The 22,690-nt window shown below is 41.9% G+C and overlaps 1 long non-coding RNA gene across 1 annotated transcript; it reads left to right on the top strand.

Annotated features, from left to right (window-relative positions):
* The first annotated feature begins 2,182 nt into the window (after window positions 1-2,182).
* Window positions 2,183-11,121, top strand: LOC308642468. Its single transcript, XR_014020565.1, has 3 exons — window positions 2,183-2,305; window positions 8,727-8,818; window positions 10,933-11,121. It is a non-coding gene; the product is annotated as an uncharacterized lncRNA (long non-coding RNA).
* The last annotated feature ends 11,569 nt before the right edge of the window (window positions 11,122-22,690 follow it).

Below are 22,690 nucleotides of genomic sequence, written 5' to 3'. Positions count from 1 at the left end.
CATTGAGGTCTTCACACCATTTAAAGTCATGGCCCGTTTTCTGAGTGCCAGGGACCCAGGCCTGTTATTAAACTGCTTATCTCTGGGTTATCCTTGAGAGTCACAAAAAAGACAAAGCTCTTGGACTAATGCAAGGCTCTCTCTTTGATCAAAAACAAATCCTCCATTACAGGAAATGAAATTACCTCTGAGGATGTCGCTAGACTTGATATCAGGTACCTTCCCACCTGAGGGGTCCAGAGGGGACATGGAAGCGCTGAAGAGGACAATTCTTGGGATTTCATTCCAGTAAGAACCACACACAGGCGGGGACTTCACTTGATTCCCAGTAAAGTCTCTCTGACCTAGTTGCTGGGGGCAGAGCCTGACAGAGGGCCTGATTTATAGGGAACAGTCAGGGTTTATTCATTAGATACATATATGAATGAGGAAATGAATGAAATAATAAAATATGGCCAAAACTGTCACAGAAAAGGGTGCTATCAAGATAAATCAGGCGGGGCTGGGGATGTGGCTCAAGCGGTAGCGCGCTCGCCTGGCATGCGTGCGGCCTGGGTTCGATCCTCAGCACCACATACCAACAAAGATGTTGTGTCCGCCGAGAACTAAAAAATAAATATTAAAAATTTTAAAAAAAAGATAAATCAGGCTATGAAAGTCCCCAGTGGTTATGGTTCTATCATCAAGTGACGCAGTGGACAGGACTCCCTAATTGTCAAATTACAATAAACACATTTTGAAGTCTTTGTATTCCCTGCTTTCACATCTTAGAGTCTTGCTGAATCTGGAGGAACTCCCTCCCAAGGTAGGACAATTCCTAGTGACAGTGCACCTTTCATATGCGAACTAATCCAGAGCCACATCCCAACCACCTCCTGTCTCTCATTAGGACTGCTATCTACCTGCCCCATGCACACTAGGGCCAGGCACCAACTAGGGCCAGGCACCAACTAGATTCAGCCCCTTTGCTCCAGAGCATGCAAAAATTACCTAGAGTAGCCAATCCCAAACTTGCTCATCCTGCCTGTCCTTTCCTTCCCTGCTGAAACCACAGTACAGTTCCTTGCCCATGTTTGCCCCCTCCGCTTGCTGTCTCCCAGGTGAACCTAGTTTTGTTTTGTTTTGGTTTTGGTACAGGGATTGAACCCAGGGGTGTTTAGCCACTGAACTTCTCCCAGCTCTTTTACTTTTTATTTTGAAACAGGGTCTTGCTGAGTTGCTCAGGGCCTTGCTAAGTTGCTGAGGCTGGCTTGGAACTCACGATCCTCCTGCCTCAGCCTACCCTGTCTCTGGGATTACAGGCATGTGCCATTGTGCCTGGCTGAACCTAGTTCTTATTTGTGTGCCCCACCACCTCATAGTGCAACCTGTCCCCTCCTCTTGGGAATGGAAACAAACTATCATTTCAATAATAGGCATTTCCTGATCTATTGGCCTCGCTATATCTGAATGACAGTAAATTCTACATTTTGAAACACAAACAATAGACTTGGTTCTACAGATTGCAATGCCCCTAAAGCAAGGGAGACATGGGTGCGTACACTCATTCATTCATGCACTCATTCACAAACACATGTTGGGCACCCACTATGAGCCAAGCACTCTGCTGGGCTCTGGTGAAATTGACTACTGGCCATCTGAGTACCCCACGCTGCTTCTGTCCTCTGTGCCTTTGACCCAGGCTATTCCCAGTGTCTTTCCTTGCACTTTCCTGACTGGCCAACACCAAATCATCTCTCAAACACACCTTGAATGTTGCATCCCTGTGAAATCTTCCACCTGCCTGCCTGCCTTGGCGCACCTGCTGACACACACTTTGTGTTTTTATTCTGTCTTCAGCAAGAGAGCTCTGATGAGCCAGACACGGTGCCAGGCACGTGGTTGTTCAGAGAAATTATAAATCGTTCCTGGCCCCAAGGAGCTTGCAGTCTGAGGAAGCAGACTAGGCCTAAGTGCCATGGAGGTGCCACCAATGCAGGAGGACCAGTCCCTGGTGACCCTGGCTGACCCAGCTCTCCCCCCTCCCGTTTGCAACTCTTGGGAGAACACACTGAGAATGCAACATCCTGAGATACAGAGGAAAGGTCCAGAACAATCCAGGCGATGTCCTCATTCCTCCAAGAAGAGGAAGTTGGGCAATGCTTGTGCTCAATGAGCCAAGGGGCACCCAGGACATATAAGCCCAGGACAGAGTGCTTTTGAGTTTCCTCGGCTGTGGCGTGACGTGGGGCACAGCCCGATGAGCCTCTGTCCACCCTGGACAGCTTCCTGGAGCCTTGGGGGACTGGCTCAGGATGGATCCGAGGTTTGTTTATCCTTGGTGCCTATCTGTGGGTAACAAATCTGCCTTGCCTGGCTTGTTCTTTCTTAATGGACGCTTGCAATGGGTAGGGAACTTTTGTAATAATATGAATGCATACACAGAGCAGTGGGGACACACAGGAAAGAATGGGCCGGGCTGCCTGGAGCAGGTAGGGTTTTGTAGTGGTAATTAGAGAGCCTCATCAGGCAGGTGGGGCAGGGTGGGGGTGGGGAAAGCAGTAACCAAAGGGGCCATCTCTTCCCTAACCACACGGAGCTGGAAGTAGTGGGTTCTTCCCCCTTTCCTATGTGCCAGGATCTTCCTTTACATCGTACCCAAATTTCTACTCACAGCTAATGTCCTGCCTTGATATTGAGTCTCCTCTGGCTCCGGATTCATTCATGGGTGTTTATGATCTTTAGAAATAATTTCTCAACAAATCTTGGCCTCAAGGGGACAGGCTTGTCAGAGACTCAAAAGTTTCCTTTTGAAAGTCAAAACTGGAAATCCACTCGGTGGTGCAGGTCTGTAATCCCGGTGGCTTGGGAGGCTGAGGCAGGAGGGTTGCAAGTTCAAAGTCAGCCTCAGCAAAATTCAAGAACTATACAACACAAACAGTAGCCCTAAGGAAAACTACGGGCTTTAGCTATTAATACTTCATCACTGTTGTTCCATTGATTATAACAAATTTAGTGTACTAAGTGTTTTAGTCAGCTTCTTTGCTGTTATGACCAAAAAACATGATAAGAACAATTTTTAAAATGTATTTATTCTAATTAGGTATATATGACAGCAGAACACATTTTGATTCATTGTACACAAACGCAGCACACACTTTTTATTTATCTGGTTGTACATGATGTAGCGTCACGTCATATGTGCAGTCTCACATGTACCTAGGGTAATGATGTCCATCTCATTCCATCATCTTTCCTGCCCCCATGCCCCGCCCCACCTCCATTTTTCCCATGCCCCCCCCATTATTGATTACCATCCACTTATCAGAGAGAACATTCAGCCTTTGTTTTTTGGGGGATTGGCTTACTTCACTTAGCATGATATTCTCTAACTCCACCCATTTACCTGACAAGAACAATTTTAAAGGAGGAAAAGTTTATTTGGGTCCTCACAGTTTCAGAGGCCTTAGTGCACAGACAGCTGGCTCCATTCCTAGGGGCTCGGGGTGAGGCAGGACATCATGGTGGAAGAGAGTGGTGGAGGGAAGCCACCAGGGACATGGCATCAGGAAGCAGAGAGCTCTGCTCCACAGGGACAAAATATGTACCCCAAAGGCATGTCCCCAGGGACCACCTCCTTCAGCCACACCCTACCTGCCTATGGTAGGATCCGATTGATCCCTATCAGGGAATAAGTGCACTGATTAGGTTAAAACTCTTATAATACAATCATTTTACCTCTAAACTTTCTTACACTGCATCACACATGAGCTTTTGGGGACACCTCATACCTAGACCATGTCACTAAGCAAGACATAGTGGAAAAAACTGTGGAGGAGGCTGTGCATGGTGGCGCACTCCTGTAATCCCAGCAGCATGGGAGGCTGAGGGAGGAGGATCACAAGATCAAAGCCAGCCTCAGCAACTTAGTGAGGCCCTAAGCAACTCAGCAAGACTCTGTCTCTAAATAAAATACAAAGAGGGCTGGGGATGTGGCTCAATAGTCAAGTGCCCCTGAGTTCAACACACACACAAAAAAAAAGAAGAGAAAAGAAAAGAAAGAAAGAAAGAAAGAACAAAAGAAAGAAAGAAAGAAAGAAAGAAAGAAAGAAAGAAAGAAAGAAAGAAAGAAAGAAAGAAAGAAAGAAAAGAAAGAAAAAGAAAAACTGTGGAGGGGAAGTGATGTACTTTGTACTTAATTGCTCAATTTTCTTTCTAAATCTTTTCTAAAAATATTTTTAATTAAACACACACATGTGAAACCTGACAGTGAACATCCCCATGGAAAGAAATGACCATAGACATTCTTTTTTAAAAATTATTTTTTAAAAATTTTATTTGTTCTTTTTAGATTACATGTCCCAGAGTATATTTGACACACCATACATACATGGAATATAACTTAGGATCCCATTCTTGTGGTTCTACAGCATGTGGAGTTTCACTAGTCGCGTATTTATATATGAGCATAGGAAACTTATGTCAGATTCATTCCACTGTTTTTCCTATTCCTATCCCTCCCCTCCCTTTGTGTAATCCAATGAACTTCTATTTTTCCCTCCCCTCCAGACATAATTCTTAATTGTTAATGCAAAAATATTGAAAACATTCTGCTTTAGGGCTGGGGATGTGGCTCAAGCGGTAGCGCGCTCGCCTGGCATGCGTGTGGCCTGGGTTCGATCCTCAGCACCACATACAGACAAAGATGTTGTGTCCGCCAAATACTAAAAAATAAATATTAAAATACTCTCTCTCACTCTTTCTTTAAAAAAAAAAACATTCTGCTTTAGTCGGCTATTTTGCTGCTGTGACTAAAGGACCCAACCAGAACAATTTTAGAGGAAAAGTTTATTTGGAACTCATGGTTCAGAGGTCTTAGTCTACAGGAGGCCAGCTCCGTTCCTTGTGGCTCAAGGTGAGATAGAACATCATGGTGGAAGAGTGTGGTGGAGGGAAGTGGTTTACATGGTAATCAAGGAGCAGAGAGAGACTCCATTCTCCAGATACAAATTTTTTTATTATTATTATTTTATTGGTTGTTCAAAACATTACAGAGCTCTTAACATATCATATTTCATACATTAGATTCAAGTGGGTTATGAACTCCCATTTTTACCCCAAATACAGTTTGCAGAATCACATCAGTTACACATCCACATTTTTACATAATGCCATATTAATGACTGTTGTATTCTGCTACCTTTCCTATCCTCAACTATCCCCCCTCCCCTCCTCTCCCATCTTCTCTCTCTACCCCATCTACTGTAATTCATTTCTCTCCTTGTTTATTTTCCCATTCCCCTCACAACCTCTTATATGTAGTTTTGTATAGATTCTTGGGAAAGTTGGGAATGGAACCACCATTTGACCCAGCTATTGCCCTTCTCGGACTATTCCCTGAAGACCTTAAAACAGCGTACTACAGAGATACTGCCACATCAGTGTTCATAGCAGCACAATTCACAATTGCTAGACTGTGGAACCAACCCAGATGCCCTTCAATAGATGAATGGATAAAAAAAATGTGGCATTTATACACCATGGAGTATTATGCAGCACTTAAAAATGACAAAATCATGGAATTTGCAGGGAAATGGATGGCACTAGAGCAGATTATGCTAAGTGAAGCCAGCCAATCCCTAAAAAACAAATGCCAAATGTCTTCTTTGATATAATGAGAGCAACTAAGAACAGAGCAGGGAGGAAGAGCAGGAGGATAAGATTAACATTAAACAGAGACATGAGGTGGGAGGGAAAGGGAGAGAAAAGGGAAATTGCATGGAAATGGAAGGAGACCATCCAGATACAAATATTTACCTCATAGCCCCGCTCCCAATGAACCACTTCCTCCAAACACACCCCACTTGCCTCCAGCCACCACCCAGTTAATCTCATCAGGAACTAATCCACTGATTAGGTTAAAGCTACCACCCAATCATTTCTCCTCCAAACCTTCTTGAATTATCTCACATGTGAGATTTTTGGGGGACACCACATCTAAACCATAACACATTCCCTTTAAGATGAGGAACAAGCCAAGAATTATCCACATACCTATTCGGCTTGGTAGTGAAGGTGTCAGAGAAGTAGAGTACAAACAACTGGAAACAAAACAAAAACTGCCATTCCTTACAGATGATTTTATTATTTACCTAGAAAACATGACAAACAATCTACAGAGATTTTAGGTTGAGCTTATCAAAACTCTTTTTTATAAAAACAATATTAAAAAGTCAACTGCTTCCCTAAATGTGAACAACAAATTAGAATGCCATTTAAAAAATATCATTTATAATACCAAGAGAACATAGAATAGTCAAGCAGAGTAATAATGCAAACGTGGTAGAATGTCAATATTTGGAAGATCCAGGGTAAAGGAAATTTTTGTATTACTTTATATTTTTCCTTAAATCTGTAATTATTTTAAAATGTAAAACCTTTTGTTCACAAAATAATGCCCTGAAGAAAATAAAAAGATAAGCTAAAATAAAAGAAAATAAAAAGATAAAACAAAAATATATTTACAACTCACATAACTCTTAACTAACATTTGAAAGGCATAAAATTTTTCTACAAATCAATACAAATGAGAAAAACCAAAAGAAAAATGGTCAAAATGGTTGAACACACATTGTGTAGAAAAGAAGGTACAACACATCCATAAATAAATGAAAAGCTGTTTCAACTTGTTAGTAATCACTAAATGCCAATTAGCATTATAATAAAATGCCACCAGAATGCCAACATTTTTTACATTAGCCAATATCGAGATGGAGATGTTGGAGAATTATGTAAGCTCTCACACACTACTTATGGGAATTAAAATTAAAATTTGTACAGGTCCTTCAGCAAACATTTCAGCATTATAAAAAACTGAGTTCATGCATACACTAAAATCTAACAACAATTCTACTGGAGGTATTTACCCTAGAAAAATTCTTACACCCGTGGATGTACACAGAATGTTCACAGTAGCTCTGTTAGCTAAGCCAGAGACCACCCAAATTGCCATCAGCAGTAAAATGAATAAATAAACTGACATATACCCACGTGTGAAAGCCAGGTAGCAGTAAAATGGAATAAATCACAAAGATATGAATCAACTTGAGCAAATCACCAAAATATAGTGTTAAAGAAATTGAGTAACACCGTGGATAACCAAGTCAAAGCCAGACAAAAATAACGTATGCTGTAAGAAGTCCATGTAATCCATAGGGTGGTCATAGTAGGAAGATGGTCCAAAGTGGGAAGAAATGTTCTAGTTTTTCATTTTGTGTGTCACTTTACAAGTTGGTAACACTGTCCATTTCTGATTTGTGTACTTTTCTCTATGTATATTCTATTTCAATAAAATGTTTACTAATAAAAAAAGGAAGTTAAGTTACAAAAGAACATATAATGCAATATTTCATTCAATATAAACAGTCAACACACACACACACACACACACACACACACACACGTTAAACAACCCTAATCTGAAAATTTAAAAACCAAAATGTTCCAAAATATCTGAAACTCTTTGAGTGTTGACATGTTACTTACAAATGGGAAAATTTCACCCTTGACCTCATGTGATGAGTCAAAGTCAAAAGGCAGATCCACTAAAAATATTATATAAAATTACCTCAGCCTATTTGTTTAAGGTGTATATGACAAATGAATGAATTTTGTTTAAACTTGGGTCTCATCCTCAAGATATATCAATATGTGTATGCAAATATTCCAAAATCTAACTAACAAAAATCCAACAATCTGAATCCAACAATCTGAAACACTTTAAGTCTCAGGCATTTCAAATAAGGGCTTGTCTACCTGTACAGATGGTAGAGGAAAAGGAGCAAGGGCCCTCAAATAGAATGCTAACAATGTTCTATTTCACAAGTTTCATGGTAAATACATGAAGTTGTATCATTATTTTTACACTACATATGCATAATATCGATTTTTATAATAATATATATTTGTATAATATATTTCACAATTTTTGAAAAAAAATCTCTGAGTACATAAAATCCCCATGGCACCTGCCTTGAGGTGGGAGTGGACTTTGTTTTCTCTGTGCAGACATCATCAGTGAGTTAGCTCAGCCACACACACTTCCGTACCATGTCCCTTTAAGCAAGTGTCTTTTTTCCAAGCTGTGAAGAAGACAACCACATCTACATCACAGGACAATGACAATTCACAAGCATTCAGTGAAGTCACTGGTATATACAATACTCATCACTCAGTGGACTTTTGAGAGGTGGTGGCTTTTTAAAGTGGCAGTGGCAAGAGTGTCACTCATGGGTAGAGTGTGTGCTTAGCATACAAGAAGTCCTGGGCTTGACCCCCAGCACTGGGGAAAAAAATGGCAACCCTAATAGAGGCGTTAGGAACTTTTAAACACACTTCCAAATGTCCTTTTCCTGGTTATATTGCCACCAACCAACCAGCAGCTCTCTCAGAGAGCTGGCGATGGTCATCTGGGGGTGTGATCATTCATTTGTGATGCCAGGGCTCCAGCAGGCCCTGTGTCTCATGCTCCCCGGGGGCACCAGAGGTTTGCTCCTTCATTAACATCTCTGTAGTTCTGCTGAAAGGAGCCCCAACCTATCATTTAGTCTTGTTTTTAAAAATACACACTGGGCGCCTGGAATTGTCTCTCATTAGCAAGAAATAACAGTAATGAGACTCTGTGTTAACATTCAGGGGGATTTTTCTCTTTCAAAACAAAATTTTTAAATTCCTTGTACCCTTGAAAGTTAAACAGATTCAGCCTAAGTCTCCCTGAACTAGAAGGTCCTTGGATGGATTTGATTCCCGGATGCTGACCTCAGGAGGATCATGATGAGAGGTCAGTGGTGCCTTTCATTTGTCTGATTTCCCAACTAGACTGCAAGCAAGCCTGCATGTCTTAGTCATTTTCACATTCCCTCCTGCAGGCTTGGCATGCAGTAGGTGCTCAATAAAATTTTCCTGGCCCGAAATTAATTGCTTAGGGAAAAAATTGATGCCAGGAGTCTACAGGTACATCCAAAGGGTCAGCAGCAACTTTGCAACCATGGTACTTGGCATCATGAACTAGTGAATTACATGATGAATTAATTGTTTAATTAACTAACTGATTAATGGGGGGAGCTGGGAACTGGCGATTACTGTCAAATAAAAATCAAACAAAAATCAACCTTGCTGACTGCAAAAAAAAAAAAAAAAAAAAAAAAAAAAGCAGTAAATGGACTTTCCTAGAGTATGAGTTCAAGAGAGAGAGAGAGGGTCTGGGTGCTGATGTCTAGAAAGGAGACCCTCTGTCTCACTGAGCTATTTGTCTTTGATGGATGTTATCTTCCAGCAGTCACTGAAGAGTGTTGTCACCACGAGTAAATCATCACCATGTTCAAGAACAGTCTATGTTCATAGACCTGGCTCTTCCCCCAAATCAGAAACCCCTGGGTGAGCCAGGCTTGTAGGGGGATTTTTATCCAGAGGGGCTCTGCACATGGCTAACTAGATGAGTGCTAGGCTGATGAGACCTCCCTTATTAAGTTTGAACTAACGACCTTCAGCTCAGAGTGAAGGCCAGAGTCAGTCAGGATGCACGCTGGGAGCTCAGATGGAGTCAACTCCCCCCTTGCATAGGAGGGACAGATTTCTCCAAATAAAAATTAGGCTACTATCAGCAATTGGAAGGGATGATGGGCTGTCCAAAGGGGCCAATGTCTACTACCAAAATGGGATGTGTGTCTGAAGATGAGTAATTTGGACTGGAAGGTTGAGGGTCACAGTATCTCCTCAGAGAAGGAACACAGCCCAGTTGAAGCTCCAGGGCCCAGGCTAGCCACTAGTTTGCTACATGGCTGAGCCAAATGCTTCTCTCTAGTTCTTGCCATTTCCTCCTCTGTAAGAGGAGGGGCCCAGGCTGGGTGATCTCAAAGCCTCTCCAAGTCCTGAAACTTGACAGGTCTCTTATTTCTCACTCCTGCCTGGCACTTCGGGCAGGTAAAAGAGAAAATAGTTACTAACCCCGGGACCACCCTGGCTGTGGTTCATTTGCACAACAAATATGAGCTCTTTTCTTGTTACTTGGGAGGGAGCAGCTTCATTGGAGTCAAAATATTTTGAGGTTCTTTTTGTCACTTGACTAATGGTGATGATATTTTAAAGGATGGTTTGAAAAATTGAGAATTTCAAGTTTCTCTCTAAGCTTTTCTCAAACACTTCTCATACTGTAACTCCTTCAAATTTGGCAAATGGAGCAAAAACATGCCTTCCTGTGTAGGAAAAGCTATAACTGAATTGAATGAATGAGTCTGATTTCTTCCAGAGCAGGACTGCACCTTAGTTTTGTGTTCCTGGTTCTACTGCAGAGCTTAGCATAAAATGAGACGTTTTGTTAAGTCAGCAGCCACCTATTAAGTACCTATGATATGTCTGGGACCTTGCAAGACTCTCAGGATGGTTACATAGCGTTCTGGCCCTCAAGAAGGCCCTGGTCAAAAGGGAGATATATGGGTTAACAGACAAATATGATATTGGGGCATCTGTGAAAGGGGCAGTAAGCCGGGAAGATGGCTGAGAGAGCACCCAGCCCAGGAGTAGGGAGTCAGGGAAGGGTTTATGTTGCTGGCATGGAGTGGAACAGGAAGTTCAATCCGGGTGGAGCCCCACTGAGACAGAGACAATGAGAAGCAGAATGTAGACCTTCGAGGGCCCTGATGTCTAAATAAGGCTTCACTTTAAGGGCAGTGAGCAGCCAGCTGCAGATTTGAAAAAGAGAATAAACACATGTGCACTGATTAATAAATGCTGGTATAAATTATTACGCATGGAAATTTCCTCATCTAAAAAATACAGGGGTTGGTTTAGATGATCACCAAGATCCTTTCCTGTTGTGACACTCTGTGAGTCCTTTTAGGTTTCCACTATGATTCGGGTCAAAGTCTCTTGCTTCTTGCCTCCTCTCACCAGCAGCAGAGGTTACAGTGAGCAGAATAATGGAATCCTGGGCGCACGCGGCCTCCCCCTCTGGCCCTGCGCTAGACAGATGAGCACGTTCCATTACAGGGGGTGAGACGGCGTCCTGCGTGACCAGCCTCGCTGCGATCCATCCATCAGTCGATTAACGGTGGCTGAAAGCCACTTATCGGGAGGGCTCCTGCCCTTATCACTGTCACCGGCTGCAAATAAACATCGACTTTATGCCGAGTTTCCATATTTAACCACGTTTAAGTAACTGCTGATACTTTCATTACATGACATTTGCACTTCAGAATTTAAAATTAGACACACGCACGCAGCTTCTCCACCAAAGAGAAGAGCCTCGGTGGTTTGGGGGCCTTCCTGCCATTTGTTTTCAAAGAAAGGGAGCTTCAAAGTGAATTCTGCAGAACACGAGAATTTCTTGTTCTCTAAAAACAGTGTCGGCAAGAAACAGATTAAGACGAGGGTAGTCTTGTCTTTATTTTAAAAGGTCAACGCCTCATGTATAAACTGTAACACATCAATAATGGATGAGATGCATAAATGATATATCAAAGTCAAGAAATCCAGTCCTCTGAAGAGTAGAGAAATCTTTCTTTTTTGAGCTGTGTTTCACAATATGAAAGCTTAATGCCACACGAGTTCATTACTTGATGATGAAAGATAATGTAGATCTAGACTGAGTGTTAATTAACAAGCACATTTTACTGGCTCAGGTAAGGTGGATGCAAATCCTGGGCTTTCAGAGTTGCAAGGAAAATACTTAAATATGACTTTGGGGAGGTTCAAAGATGAGGGGCTGAAAATCATAATATGATAACATACATATGTCTTTGGGTACGCCACAGGGGCTGTTTTACAACTTGCAATAATGGGTCTTCAGGCAATTTTAACTGAATTTCAGAAATTTCCAAGATTTGCTTCTACTTGGTTGAGTTTTAAAATTTTAAATGGACTTTCTACCAACTTCTTCTGCTCTGAACTGCTATAATGTTGAAAAGGAGAAAATAAGCTAAAGAATCAACTATAGCAGGTTTAATGAGTTACAATGGGTTCCAAAGAAGCACGCAAAGTATAAAGTGAAAAGCTTAAATAAGCAATGGGAAGTGCAAATTCTTGACAAATGTATAAAATTAAAACATATAAAAAATACCTCCAAAGAAACAAAGCACACATTGAAATGAACTGAAAATAAATGAGAAATGAACAAAAACTTTTACTGTTTGAAATCTCTAGGTTCTTCTTTATATTATTCCTTTAATCATTAATTACTTAATTTTTATATCAAAATAAGTGCTTATAAAAATCAGGATATAATATTAAAAGTATATAAAAGTATAGATAATATTTAAAGTATAGTTAAAGCATCTACTTTGCCCAGAGACATCCTCCATTGTTAATTCCATCATTTATTACCTATGATATCTTATTTAACCAATCCTCAATTTAGTACATTCAGAATGTGTGTTACAAATAAAACAAAAATGAAATATGGAATGAGAATAAATTTTAAAATTGAAAATTTAAAAAGGGGGTATATAAAACCTCATTGAGGACAATAAAACCTTCCCATTGTTTTCCAAAGTTGCCTGTATTAAACCAAGAAAGTAGCAAATCCAATGTCTGTGGTAATTACTTTCACCCAAATCATTTGTTCAGCCAAATGGTTGTCTCTTGGTTTTGACCAAGATTTTTCCCATTAACTTACTTGGTATAATTTAGTGCAACTGATAGCTTAGAATAAAACCAACCATGAAGTTGAGCCCTGTGAAATGTCTCTTCTGCCTCATCACTAACAGATATCTATTTGAGGAGAGAGAAAGTAACCATCACACGAAATTGTCCCCACATTAGTTTTTCTTAAACAGTAAAATAGAGTTAGTTTTCATCCAACTCAGTAAGCCCAGGAAGCAGTAAATAACCTCAAGAAACTCTGGTTCTTAAAATTCTTAAAATCAGAAATATGATCATTAAATAATTGTTTTTTCTATTGAAGAGTTAATAAGCACTTTTAATACAATTTTGTATTTAAAAAAGAAAGATTGAGCTCATTCATTAAGTAATTGTATACCTCTAATTTGGTAAAATTACAGGATAAAGATAGGAGATGCCTGAGAGATTTCCTTCCTTCCCTCCCTCCCTCCCTCCTTTCTTTCTTTCTTTCTTTCTTTCTTTCTTTCTTTCTTTCTTTCTTTCTTTCTTTCTGCCAGCAAGGGACTTTTGGGATACGAGGGATCACAATTATGTGACATCAATGCTGACTCTCCCTAGTCCTTACTCTGAGCAGACATCATCAGTTGATCACAGCACTTTCTCCCCAGTTCTTATCTTATGCCATTCTCCTATTTGTTGGTTACCTTCTAGCCAGCCTTTGGTCCCTTCATGCCAACTTATTTCTGCCCTGGTATTTTGGTGCTTGCTATCTCCCCTGACTTGAAAGTCCTCCTACAGCTCTTCAACATGGCCGCTGTCTTCTCAGCATTCACTTCTTTGGCAAAACATCTTCCTATGAAAAGATGCCCTGAGCCGGGCACGGTGGCACCTGCCTATAATCCCAGTGACTTGGAAGGCTGAGGCAGGAGAATCATGATTTCAAAGCTAGCCTCAGCAGAAATCAAGGTGCTAAGCAACTCAGTGAGACCCTATCTCTAACTAAAATACAAAAAATAAAAAAAGAGGGCTGGGGATGTGGCTCAGTGGATGAGTGCCCCTGAATCCAACCCCCAGTACCAAAAAAAAAAAAAAAAAAAAAAAGAAAGGAAAAGAAAAAAAGATGCCCTGAAAGTATCACTATCTAAAACTACCTTACTTTGCAATTGTTTGTTTGCGAATTTGTTACCTGTCTCTCTGCTAGAATTCAAGCTCCTTGTCAGGAACTTACTATCTGTTCACAGCTCTGTCCCCAGGGTTAGAGCATGCCTGCTGTACTGCAGGCCTCACTAGACATATATTAAATGAAAGAATGAATTCAGCCCCTACTATAATAATTAAAGTGGTCTCTAAGATAACACAATAGCAGCAGCAGAAATAGTAGTGATAATGGTAGAAGTGGCAGCTCTCATGCACACCAGGCCCTAGGCAAGGTGCTTTTTCCCCCTTCCTTCCTTCCTTCCTTCCTTCCTTCCTTCCTTCCTTTCTTTCTTTCTTTCTTTCTTTCTTTCTTTCTTTCTTTCTTCTCTCTCTCTCTCTCTCTCTCTTCCTTCCTTCCTTTCTTTTTCTTTCTTTCTTTTTGTCTTTTTCTTTTTCTTTTTTTTTTTTTTTTTTTGGTACTGGGGATTGAACTCAGGGCACTCGACCACTGAGCCATTTTATTTTATTTGCATTTTATTTAGAGACAGGGTCTCACTGAGTTGCTTAGCGCCTTGCTTTTGCTGAGGTTGGCTTTTGAACTCATGATCCTCCTGCCTCAGCCTCCCAAAGCTGCTGGGATTACAGTAGTGCACCACTGTGCCCAGTGGTAAGATGCTTTAAATGCAGTATCTCAAGTGTTTCTCACAACAAATCTATAGGAGAGAGTTCTAATTAGCTCCATTTTACAGGTGCAAATACCAAGATAAAAGGAAGGAACTCAATACAAAGAACTCAAAAAATTAGACAATAAGATAACAAATAACCCAATCAACAAATGGGCCAAGGACCTGAACAGACACTTCTCAGAGGACATACAATCAATCAACAAGTACATGAAAAAATGCTCACCATCTCTAGCAGTCAGAGAAATGCATATCAAAACCACCCTAAGATACCATCTCACTCCAGTAAGATTGGCAGCCATTAGGAAGTCAAACAACAACAAGTGCTGGCGAGGATGTGGGGAAAAGGGTACACTTGTTCATTGTTGGTAGGACTGCAAATTGGTGCAGCCAATTTGGAAAGCAGTATGGAGATTTCTTGGAAAGCTGGGAATGGAACCACCATTTGACCCAGCTATTCCCCTTCTTGGTCTATTCCCTAAAGACCTAAAAAGAGCATGCTACAGGGACACAGCTACATCGATGTTCATAGCGCACAATTCACAATAGCAAGACTGTGGAACCAACCTAGATGCCCTTCAATAGATGAATGGATAAAAAAATGTGGCATTTATACACAATGGAGTATTACTCTGCATTAAAAATGACAAGATCATAGAATTTGGAGGGAAATGGATGGCATTAGAGCAGATTATGCTAAGTGAAGCCAGCCAATCCCTAAAAAACAAATGCCAAATGTCTTCTTTGATATAAGGAGAGTAACTAAGAACAGAGTAGGGACGAAGAGCATGAGAAGAAGATTAACATTAAACAGGGATGAGAGGTGGGAGGGAAAGTGAGAGAGAAGGGAAATTGCATGGAAATGGAAGGAGACCCTCAGGGTTATACAAAATTGCATACAAGAGGAAGTGAGGGGAAAGGGGAAAATAATACAAGGGGGAGAAATGAATTACAGTAGAGGGGGTAGAGAGAGAAGAGGGGAGGGGAGGGGAGGGGGGATAGTAGAGGATAGGAAAGGCAGCAGAATACAACAGACACTAGTATGGCAATATGTAAATCAATGGAAGTGTAACTGATGTGATTCTGCAATCTGTATACGGGGTAAAAATGGGAGTTCATAACCCACTTGAATCAAAGTGTGAAATATGATATGTCAAGAACTATGTAATGTTTTGAACAACCAACAATAAAAAAATTAAAAAATAAATTTAAAAAAAAAGGAAGGAACTCATCCAGGTTACACAGCTACCAAGTGGGAATGGGGAACGGAACACACGAGCCTCAGAGAGTATAATCAACCCATCACTTGTCCTCCCAGCCTCCACACTTCCCAGCCTCCTCTTTGCCTTTCCTGACTCTGCCTCTCAGATTACAAGATCCCACAAAATGAAGCCTGGGAGACAAACCAAATTGCCCAGGATCACACAATTGTTATATGCCAGTGAAGGGTTTCAGAACCAAGGATCAAAACCTCAGACTCCATATCCAGAATGCTTTGCTGACCCCTGCTAAAATTTGGAGACATTGTGTCTTGAATGATTTGTCCACTGAGGGATCTTTGCTTGGCTTGAGAACACTCAGAACAGTGCCTGGCAGAGAGCTCAATCAATATTTGTTGAATGAATGAACACTTAACACTAATTTCAACACATCTTTCGGTTGCAGTGTTCCATAGTCTTATGCTATGGGAAGATGTTTCTCACTGAAATGTATCAGGATATTCAGGCAAAATTACAAATAACTATTATTCAAGTAGAAGCACAAATGACTGCTCTCTATTTTGAAGAGAGTTAAACGCGAATGGATAGCAGCAAGAATATTGGTGCAGGAAATTAGGTTATGCAAATACCTTCAGAGGCTGCGTGAGTTGCTCTCTTCATACAGGGATTTATTGGCAATTTGTACCTATTTTCTTTTACATGCTCTATTTTACATTTCTGCTGAATTTAAGTTGAATGTTCCATCCAGACAATCTTCAATACAAACATAACAGCCAAATTCAGGCTAGTGAAGAAGCTATGTTTTGTGGGTTTTTTTTTTTCTTAATAGTGAAGCTTAAGTGCCTGAGCAAATTACAACCCAGCCAGCCAGAGCGTCAATGAGCCATCTCAATTGTAAATAAACACACGCGTGACCTACAGACAGCCTGGGTGCTTCAGAGACATTTTAGGCACTTCATTAGGTCTCTCAAAAGGTTAGATCCAAAGGCAAGATTGTATGGGAATCCTTGTTGTGTCCTCAGCACCTAGAACATCAGCAGTTCAGTAAATGTTGAATTGATTCATGGTAGGTGCGGAAATAAATATTTGCCAAATGAGTTTAGTGTTTAGAAATGACAAGTGGCAGCTTGTTTACCTGATGCTAACAATCATGTGTTCCTGTCCAAGCTCAGGAGGGCTCAGCTCCTTCTTTACTCAAGGCAATAATACCTTGTTTGGGATTCATATCCTAGGGATCACCCTAAAGAGAGGCATTTTTTAATGGGCACTTTGTTCCTGTTTGGCTGGTATTCACCCCCACTTCTCGGAGTAACATCTGCCATGTTCTCTTTTGGTGGGCTTGCTTTCTCCCATTATCCGTCAATTTTGGTTTAGGTGAGAACACTCCTTGTCTAGCTCTAGGGAAAAGCCTGTAATTCAGACCCAGCCAAACACAGCATCATGTACTTGTGGCCACAGTCACATGACTCACACTGGGCCAATCAAAACCAGTAAGTATAGACCCTGGACTTTTGTTGGGAACTTATGGAAAGAGGTAAGCTTTCCCACTAGAGTGGCTGGGAAGAGGGTGAAAATGGAGCTCCCAGCTTATTCATATAGAAAAAGGGGAGACCCTGCCTGAGAATTCGGCCAGTAAAGAATAAAACAAAACCAAAGGATGGAGAGAAGAACACCAAAGGCCCTGGATTCAGTCGTGCCTGGATGCTTATACCCTCTAGCATTTTAATTAGATGAGCCAATAAATGGTCTTTTATTTTTGCTGTGGTGTATTTGATTAAGGGTTCTAATATTATTTATATATACTGCCCAAAGGAACCCTTCTAGATGGATTTTATTATTGAATATTCAGTATTGAAAAACCAGTCTGGCAAGCCTCTCTCTGGTAGTGCCTTGACAGGTACATCAATACAGGGGAGAAAGGTCTTAGAAACATAGAATAGCGGTGCTAGGAGGGGCTTGGAAGCCATTCAATCTGCCTCTTTACCAAGATAATAATTTCTACTTTGCATTTTGGATTATGAGTTGTAAAACATTAGTTGAGCACAGGCATACGACTATAAACCCATCTACTCCAGAGGCTGAAGCAAGAGGATCACAAGTTCAAGTCTAGCCTGAGCAATTTAGGAAGATCCTGTTTCAAAAAAAAATTTTTTTTAAAGGGGATGTAGCTCAGTGATAGACTGTTACTGTTTGCCTGGCAAGTGGGAGTCCTGGGTTCAATTCCCTGAGAGAGAGAGAGAGAGAGAGAGAGAGAGAGATACACAATGTTTCTCCCTTCTGACCTAGTAACTCCAATATTAGAACACTTCCCTGAGGAAATAATCTCAAATAATCAAAAAGCTACATATGTGTAGATTTTTATATCACTATTCATAATAATAGAAAATCAGAAACAACCCTATGTCTAACAACATGGAAATTGTCAGATAAACTTGGCTCCAAAAATGTCATGTAGCCACCCAAATTGCATTTATTCAAAAAAGTTTATGATAACATGTTTACAGCAGAATGTTAAATAAACAAGAGCAAATTTTATGTGTTGTGTAATCACATTATGTTTTTTTAAAAATGGGAAGAAGCATTTCCAAATGCTAACACTGCTTATCTTTATGTGGTGGGATGATGGATAATTTTCTTCTCTTCTTTCCACTTATTTGTGGAGTCTAATGTTTCTGTAATCAGTAGGTACTATTTTTTAGAGAAAAACATTATATTCAATTTTTAAAATAACTCTTTTACCAACACCCTGACAGAAGTCCTCCAGCCAATTTATATACATCAGGGCCGCTTCCTTTGGACCATGGAAGCCAGTGGCTGCCCATAGAAGGTCAGACGTACAGCCACGGATCCCTCACAGAACTCAACTAAGGGCATGTGTCAGTCACCCATTCTATGAGCTTGAGAAGAGAATGCACAAAAAGCTCTCACCACTGATCCACTCTTATCTCCACGGGGGCTTGGCCGTGATAGCTGTTATTGGAAATCCCATTTCATTATTAACCTTATTAGTGGAGAGCTCAAGGCAAAGCCTTAAATGCACATTCCTCAAATGATGCTTTTCAGCTACTCCTGTTCTCCAGGGTTCCAGATGGATGTCTCCTAAGGCAGAAATGGGATTCCATTGCCCAGAGCACTCACCCATCTTGAGCAAGCCAGTAGGCTAGGCCCTGAAGGGACCCCAAAGTTTGATCTTTTCCTTGTTCAAAAGAATAACTTCAGAAAGAAAGAGAACAGACCAGAGAAGGAGAAGCTAGTGATGATATCAGCAGGGTCTTGGCTATGTCTATTGTTAGTTGATCTGGGCACAAAAGATGGCTTTGAAACCATGAACTTCTCACTCAGAGTCCTTCTTCCTCCAAAGGCCAAACTTGCTATCACTCTCAGGCCATGGGAAAGCCATTTCGACTGCCATTTTGTTTTGTTTTATTTGATTTAGTAGTAGGGATTGAGCCCAGGGGCACTGTACCACGGAGATACATCCCCATCCCTTTTTCATTTTTTTATTTTGAGACAGGATCTCACTAAGTAGCTGAGGTTCTCAGTCTGTGGCTGAGGCTGGCCTCAAACTTGCAACACTCCTGCCTCAGCTTCCCACGTTGCTGGGATCCCAGGCACGCTCCCCAGGGCACAGCTCATTTTGTTCTTCACCAATGAATATGAGGCATGTTCTAGGTCCTGCTAGTGGGATAGTATTCTGAAGAGATACAAATGTGACAATTCTTGAGGAATCACCTGGGCAGGGATTGCAAGCAGGAAAAAGTTGTGAAATGAGTATTTGTTCCAAAGATGAACAGGTACTGGAAGGGATTTGCTTTTTGGTGCTCTTGCACCTATCCGGAATAAAACAGAGAAGCATTAGGTTCTGTACAAAACCGTGAGTGAGGCAGAGCCTGGCTTTAAGGTTCAGAGACTCCTTATGGAAGCTTTATTGGTCTCTCCTCTTTCATCCAAGGTCTATATTTAAAATGAGTGTGATAGCAATCACATCAACCTCCGAAGACTTCACCATTCAGCTATTTCTATACATTTGGGGTTTGAAATGTCTGCAGCAGACAAAGGCATCTTAGTCCATAACAGAAAAATGATCATTAGGCACTTACCAAGCAGTAAATGCAAAGGACACTCCACCTACCCAAGTCTCATACCTAACCCTCTGAAATAATCATTAATAACCTTCCTCATTTTACATGTGAAGACATTGAAGCTTAGAGAGTTTTTAAAAACTGCCTGGGATTACACAGTCAGAAACAATTAAAACTTAAAGACCCTTTGCTCTCTGGAAATGTGTCACTTATGCATCCCACTTCCTTAAACTCTAAACACTCAGTTCAAAACTGAACCACAAGTCCAGAGGAAACACGGTGCATGAACACTGTCCCCACAGCACCCTCTGCTCCACTCAGCACTCAAAGCTCCTATTTTTCAGTGAGTGATAAAAGGCATCAGACCCCGACAAAGGAGCAGCAGGCAGAATTGTTTGGGGACTGAGGGGCTCCTGGGTGAACCTGAGACCTCGCTCCATAGATGGCCCACCCATGCCACCTTCCTAGGGAGCCAGGGGAGGGATCGTAGGCCACCAGAAAAGGACTAGTAGTGGGCCCAGGGGGGAGTAGAATTGGGTGAAGAATGAACCATCCCCTTCCTGATGTCAACCTCCCTGGCAAGTGTACCTTCCAGAAGATTCTTTGCAGATTCCAGTGCCAAGTTTCTACCCTGGCAGTGGCCTTTCTGTGGCCTCAGAGGTGCCACTGCAGGTGCCACTAGAGACTAAGATGTGGGGGGAGGAAAAGGAGAGCAAGGTGTACAGGCCTCTCTCCCACAAGACTGGTGCCTTCTACCCAGAACATGAGTGCAGAGGACACAGGCCTCCGAACAGTCTCCTCTGGCCCTTCTCTTAGCATCTCTGTTCTCTAAAATAGGAGGAAAATACTGGAGCTTCCTACGCAAAAAAAACATTCTTCATTCTTCCCAGAGTGCATTTCCTTTGCTGGGCCCTTGCCACGTACAAAGAGAGGACTTGGGTGAAGACGACCGTGACCATGTGTACCCCGGAGGAGGAAGGGGTATCGGGATGCTGTCCCCGCCCATGATATGATTGCTATCCCTCCCCAATGCTCTGACGGTACATTTAGCATATAGCGGTCTTGAATTCTGGGGTGCAAGGAAGCAAAGAAATGTTTCTGAAGCATCGGACCATCTCCCCCTCCTGCTGTCCCTTCTCAGAAAGGATAATAATGTAAACATTCACCCATTAGAGGGAAAAACTTAGCCTTTCCACCACCCTCCCTACCATTAACAGCACTGGCAGCCTTATTAAAATACATGTCTGATTTGTGTTTAATGATCTTGAAAGGAAAGTAATTGCTTGAGTATTACCATTCAAATGTTCTCAGAAGCGCAGATAATATTTACAATCGGATTGTCCCTTCCAAGGGAGCGGGTAGGCAGCGCACCCCAGGCCATCTGAGTCTGAGGCTGGGGAGAAGTGACCTCAGCAATTGGCTTAAGGATCTTGAAGCTCAGCATTTTTTTTTTTTTTTTTACTCTTTCTTCTTTTCGGCGTCAAGAGACTCCCGAGTAATGACCCTACCCTCTTTTTAAATGAAGGAGATGCTGCAGGGAACAAGTTAGAGAGTAACCAAATTGTTCCTCCAACAAAGAGCAGAAGGTGTTTGTACAGAGTCAGTCTTTCAGGAGCTTGGGAGAGTAGAGATATCATTCCTGAGACAAGAGTGAAACCACATTAAAATGCAAGAATCAGGGAGAGCTCAAATAGAGTCATAACCCAGACAGAAGGATCAACACGTAAGCCAAACTGCACGGCGATGTCAGTTTTCCTCTGCTCCAAGCCTGGAGCATCAGTTTATAGATTGATAAGGCCAGCGCTCGCTCTCTCTCTCTCTCTCTCTCTCTCTCTCACACACACACACACAGAAAATACCCCCATGTAAAGCACAGAGGCCAGACAATAGCTCACAGTTTAACACTGGCACCAACCATGGAGATGGTTCTGGGTTCAAATCCCAGTTTGGCCATTAGTAGCTGTATGACCTGGGGAGAAAGTGATTTAACTTCTCTCTGATTCAGCATCCTTGTCTGAAAAATGGAAATGATAACTTTACTTATTCCATAGGGTAATCATAGAAATTCAGAGACATTCTGGAGGCAAAGGGCTTTGAACAGTTCCTGCAAAGAACCAACACCCTTGGTTGTCATCAATGTTAGAAAAGGTGAACGAGATTCCAGCTGCCTTCAGTACCCGGCTTTTCGCAGTCACTCCTCTGATGCTTGAGTGTTTTGCACACTCAGTATCAGCAGCCCCTCGGCCTCTGGCTCCTTGCTGGGTTCTGGGGACCCCTGCATCCAGGTGGAGGTAGGAGCCATAGCAATTCTCCCCATGGACTAGAGGAAGACCCTGCTGAGGACCTTGAGGAGTCCTCATCCCTCAAGCAGACGTCAGAGGGGAATGGGTTTGGGCTGCTCAGCACCGCCTCGGCCAGAGCACAGACATCCCCCCTTCTGCCATTTATGGGCAAACCATCCTTTTGAGCTAAAAGTCTCACCACCAGTGGCCCACCCTAGTGAGAAGAGGAAAACCGTTTCCCTCCGAATCAGCAAGACAAGGAACTGAGAGGGAGGAAAATCCTCTCATCCAGGGCGATGATCATGGGTACCCGCCCCACACAAGAGGCCAAAACACGGCCGTTGGGTGCGGCTGTGGGTGGCGTGGGCATGCACCCTCCACATCCTGTCCTCTTCCATTCCCTTCCCTCTCCCTCTACCCCACTTCATAGGCTGGACGAATGCTTTGCTAGGAAGTTGGTTCATTCCTTTCCACTAAATAGCCGTATATTACGGAGAGCTCCCTCTTTCACCAAACTCCACAATAAAAAATTTAGAACTATCTTCTATGGGTCATGGTGGCCTCACATTAAGCCTGGAACTTTTCTTTTATTCATAATCTTTGCTAGCCCTGGAGAAAGCATGAGCTGTGCCAAAGTGCTTTCTTGCCAAAAGAGACCTTGGGAATCAAGTCCCATCAGCTCATTTTTTTCA

The sequence above is a fragment of the Spermophilus citellus genome (assembly GCF_964194105.1).
Source record: "Spermophilus citellus genome assembly, chromosome: 2".
Taxonomy (NCBI): domain Eukaryota; kingdom Metazoa; phylum Chordata; class Mammalia; order Rodentia; family Sciuridae; genus Spermophilus; species Spermophilus citellus.
The sequence above is the reverse complement of the archived record's forward strand: the minus strand, read 5'-3'. Positions and strand labels throughout refer to the sequence as shown.